Here is a 5309-nt window from a genome sequence, read left to right on the forward strand (position 1 = left end):
ACCTCCTGGGCTCAAGTGTGGCTCAACCTCACCGTGGCCTCAGGAGTACAGGTGTGCCATTTTGCCCTGATAATTTTTAATTTTTAAATGCTTTTATTTTTATTTTATTTTATTTTATTTTATTTTATTTAGGAGAGACAGGCTTTCGCTATGTTGGTCAGGCTGGTATCGACCTCCTGGGCTCAAGTAATCCTCCTGCCTCAGCCTCGGGACTACAGGCTCACACCACCCTGACCCCACTAATTTTCTCTTTTCTTTTTGAGACAGAGTCTCGCTCTGTCGCCCAGGCTGGAGTGCAGTGGCGCATCTCGGCCCACTGCAAGCTCGGCCTCCCGGGTTCACGTCATTCTCCTGCCTCAGCCTCCCGAGTAACTGGGATTACAGGTGCCAGCCACCAGGCCCGGCTAAATTTTTCGTATTTGTTTTAGTAGAGATGGGGTTTCACCGTGTTAGTCAGGATGGTCTCGATCTCTGTGAGAGTTGACAACGTGCTAGCAGCCCTCGCTCGCTGTCGGTACCTCCTCAGCCTCGGTGTCCGCTCTGGCTGTGCTTGAGGAACCCTTCAGCACTTGGATGCACTGTAGGGGCCCCTCTCTGGGCTGGCCGAGGCCGGAGTTGGCTCCCTCTGCCTGTTGGGAGGTGTGGAGGGAGAGGCGTGGCAGGGAACAGGGGCTGCGTGCGGTGCTCACCGGCCAGTGTGAGTTCCGGGTGGGCTCTGCACTCTGAGTGGCCGCCCCTGGGCAGTGAAGGGCTTAGGACCCGGGCCAGCAGCTGCAGAGGGTCCACCGGGTCCCCCAGTACTGCCTGCCCACCTGAGCCGGCTCGAATTGTCACTGGGCTTTAGCTGCCTCCCGGCAGGGTAGGGCTCAAGACCTGCAAACCTCCATGCCTGAGCCTCGCCTCCAGTGGGCTCCCACCCTGCCCGAACCTCTCCGACAGGCACCGCCCCCTGCTCCACGGCACCCAGTCCCATGGACTGCCCAAGGGCTGAGGAGTGCAGGTGCCCGCACAGCACTGGTGGGCAGCTCCACTGGCAGCCCGGCCCGGGATCCACTAGGTGAAGCCAGCTGGGCTCCTGAGTCAGGTGGGGACTTGGAGAACTTTTATGTCTCGCTGAAGGTTTGTAAACGCACCAATCAGCACCCTGTGTCCAGCTCAAGGTTTGTAAATGCACCAATCAGCATCCTGTGTCTAGCTCAAGGTTTGTAAATGTACCAATAGGTGCTCTGTGTCTAGCTAATCTAGTGGGGACTTGGAGAACTTTTCTGTCTAGCACTCTGTGTCTAGCTAAAGGATTGTAAACACACCAATCAGCACTCTGTGTCTAGCTAAAGGACTGTAAATGCACCCATCAGCACTCTGTGTCTAGCTAAAGGTTTGTAAAGGCACCAATCAGCACCCTGTCAAAATGGACCAATCAGCTCTCTGTAAAATGGACCAATCAATTCTCTGTAAAATGGACCAATCAGCAGGATGTGGGTGGTGTCAGATACGAGAATAAAAGCAGGCTGCCCGAGCCAGCTATGGCAACCCAATGCGGTCCTTTTCCATGCTGTGAAATCCTTGTTCTTTTGCTCTTCCCAGTAAATGTTGCTGCTGCTCACTCTTTGGGTCCATGCCACCTTTATGAGCTGTAACACTCATTGCGAAGGTCTGCAGCTTCACTCCTGAAGCCAGTGAGATCACGAACCCACCAGAAGGAAGAAACTCTGGACACATCTGAACATCTGAAGGAACAAACTCCGGACACACCATCTTTAAGAACTGTAACACTCACTGCCAGGGTCCAGGGCTTCATTCTTGAAGTCAGCAAGATCAAGAACCCACCAATTCCAGACACATCCTGACCCTTGTGATCTGCCTGCCTCAGCCTCCCAAAGTGCTGGGATTACAGCTGTGAGCCACCATGCCTGGCCAATATTCTTAGTGCTTCTAGTAGAGACCGTTTTGCTGTGTTGTCCAGGCTAGTTACTGGTCTCGACCTTCTGGGCTCAAGTGATCCTCCTGCCTCAGCCTGGCACGCATGCACCACCCTGCCTTTTGTTCTGTTTCCCAGGCTGGACTCGACCTCCTGGGCTCACTCAACGATTTGAACCCAGGAAGCAAAGATTGCATTGACCTGAGATCACACCACTGCACTCCAGCTTGGGCAACAGAGCAAGACTGTTTAAAAAAAAAAAAAAGGAAAGAAGGAAAAGAAAGAAGAAAGGAAGAAAGAAAGACCAGTTGAATCTCCATAAGAACAGCAAGCTTTGTGGTATATTAACTTACCCTCGCCCCATCTCGTGCTCCCAGCTTGGTTCTGTTCATTGCTGAAGAAATACAGATAGGATTGGCCAGAACTGGTAGATGACTAGCTGTTGATCATGAAAATGTCAGACCTGATATAGTCCTCCTTGGAAAGGCCCTTTCTGGGGGCTGATACTCTGTGTCGGTGGTGCTGTGGGACGATGACATAGTGCTGACCATTAAGCCAGGCAAACATGGGTCCACATATGGTTGCAATCCACTAGGCTGCCAAGTGGCCATCCCAGCCCTTGAGGTTTTAGAAGAAGAAAACCTTGCTGAAAATGCAGAAAAAAATGGGTATTATCTTGAGAAATGAACCCATGAAGTCACTTTCTGATGTAACTGCCGTAAGATGAAAATAATTATTTTATTTATTTATTTGAGTGAGAGGTTCATTCTGGTTGCCCAGGATGGAGTGTGATGGCGCGATCTTGGCTCACTGCAACATCTGCCTTCTGGGTTCTAGCGATTCTTCTGCCTCAGCCTCCTGAGTAGCTGGGATTACAGGCACGTGCCTCTATGCCCGGCTAATTTTTGTATTTTTAATAGAGACGAGGTTTTGCCATGTTGGCCAGGCTGGTCTTGAACTCCTGACCTCAGGTAATCCACCTGTTTAGGCCTCCCAAACTGTTGGGATTACAGGCATGAGCCACTGTGCGCAGGAGGAAAATAATTATTAAATGCTATTGTTATTAAAGAAACCAGAGATTGTGATGCTTGGAAGGTGTGTCTATGACTTTGAGATAATGGACTTTGGGCCAAGCCAACCCATGGTGACATCATCAGGTTTCTCCTCCACTGGTGGTCAAGGAGGATGAGATTCGAGAGTCCAGTGAAATCATTAACAAGACCATCTTGTCGTTCTCAGTGTAGCAGCTGTTTTCAGTGGTCCGTGGGAGCTGGCTGGAGAGAGGTGATCTTGTAAAAGCTCTGCTCTTAATGCGGGCACATTCCACTTCTGTGTCTTCAAAGCTTTTGTTTTAGAATATATGTTTTTTTTTTCAGTTGATACATAATAGAAGAACATTTATGAACCTGCCGTTTGCTTTGTAATGTAAGTAAGAGAATGCAATGGCATCTATATTCAGTAAAAGTGTTTTGATGTGCATGTGTACTTTCTAAGGTGAAACACATGTATGTATACAGACAGCCTTTAAGTCACGTCCTTCAGTGTACTTTATATATGTTTTCATAATTTCCTTGCTGGTATAAATGTTTTGTATTTGAAAAAGTTATCTCTAGGGTATTACATAAAAAACTTCACCTTATAAAGTCAAATCATTGTTATAACTGAATTTTAGGAAGGATGAATGGTTAAGCATATATAAAATACTAATATTAAGTAAATTTCATGTTGGCCAACACCAAGCTATATTCTATGGATGTCATTATTTTCAGTTAAGAATTAGTGTTTAACATTCCTAAATTGAGTGCTTGATTATAATTTGTCAAAAATGTTTATTTTTAATATTTCTTTAAAGTTTACATAAAGCTTATATTTAAAAAAAGAAAAAAGATACAGAACATGGCCGGGTGCAGTGGTTCATGCCTGTAATCCCAGCACTTTGGGATACCGGGGTGGGCGGATCACTTGAGGTCAGGAGTTTGAGACCAGCCTGGCCAACATGGAGAAACCCCATCTCTACTAAAAATACAAAAATTAGGTGGTCGTTGTGGCACGCCCCTGTAATCGCAGCCACATGGGAGGCTGAGCAGGAGAATCACTTGAACCCGAGAGGCAGAGGTTGCAGTGAGCAGAGATTGTGCCACTGCACTCCAGCCTAGGTGACAGAGTAAGAATCCCTCTTTGGGGGGAGGAAGGTACAGACCATTTCCATCACCACAATGCTATCCCTTGTGTTACTCATTTTTTAGTAATATCCACTCTCCTGCCATTCACCATCCCTAATCCTTGACAATCAAATTTCTACAATTTTGTCTTTTCTACAATGCTGTACAAATGAAATCTTACAGTATATAACGTTTTAGGGGCTTATTTCACTCAGCATAATTCCGTGGAGATTCCTCCAAGATATTGATATTTGTTTGTCAATAGTTCATTGTTGTTGTTGTTGAGACGGAGTCTCACTCAGTTGCCCAGGCTGGAGTGCAGTGTCTAAGCTCACTGCAACTCTTTGCCTCCCGGATTCAAGCGATTTTCTTGCCTCAGCCTCCCGAGTAGCTGTGACTACAGGTGTGCACCACTACGCCTTGGATATTTTTGTATTATTACTAGAGACACAGTTTCAACATACTGGCAAGGCTGGTCTCGAACTCCTGACGTCGTGATTCACCTGCCTCGACTTCCCAAAGTGCTGGGATAACAGGGTGAGCCACTGCGCCTGGCCAATAGTTCATTTTTATTATTGAGTAGTATTCTATGATATGGAGGTACCACAGTTTGATCATTCACTTATTGTAGGACATATTGATTATTTCCAGCTATTGGCTATTACAGGTAAAGCTGCTATGAACAGTTATGTACAAGTTTCTGGATGGGCATAAACTTTGATTTCTCTGATGTGTAATTATTGAATTGTGTGGTCATTGCATGTTTAGTTTTATCAGAAACTACCAAACTGCTTTCCAGAGTGGCTGTAAGATTTTACCTTCCCAGCAGCACTTAATGAGATGTCCAGTTTCTCTGCATCCTTGTCACCATTTGGTGTTGTCACAATGTCTTTTATTTTAGCTACTGTAATAAGTGTGTAGTGATACCTCATCGTGGTCTTAATTTGTATCTAGTGAAGCAAATTAGTGTTGAACATCTTTTCATGTGCTTATTTGCTTATTTCCTCTTCAGTGAAATGTGTGTTCATATCTTTTCATGATTTTCCAGTTGACTAATTTGTTTTTTAACTGTTGGGTTTTTTATAATTATTATTATTTTTCTTGAGACAGAGTTTCATTCTGTTACCCAGGTTGGAGTGCAGTGGCATGATCTTGGCTCACTCCAACCTCCGCCTCCCAGGTTCAAGCGATTCTCGTGCCTCAGCCTCCAGAGTAGCTGGGATTACAGG

The 5309-nt window shown here is 46.1% G+C and overlaps 1 pseudogene; it reads left to right on the top strand.

Annotated features, from left to right (window-relative positions):
- The window catches only part of LOC105547749, a 4220-nt pseudogene extending 1058 nt beyond the window's left edge, over positions 1–3162 (top strand).
- Positions 3163–5309: the final 2147 nt, after the last annotated feature.

This window comes from Mandrillus leucophaeus, unplaced genomic scaffold (assembly GCF_000951045.1).
Source record: "Mandrillus leucophaeus isolate KB7577 unplaced genomic scaffold, Mleu.le_1.0 Scaffold395, whole genome shotgun sequence".
NCBI lineage: Eukaryota > Metazoa > Chordata > Mammalia > Primates > Cercopithecidae > Mandrillus > Mandrillus leucophaeus.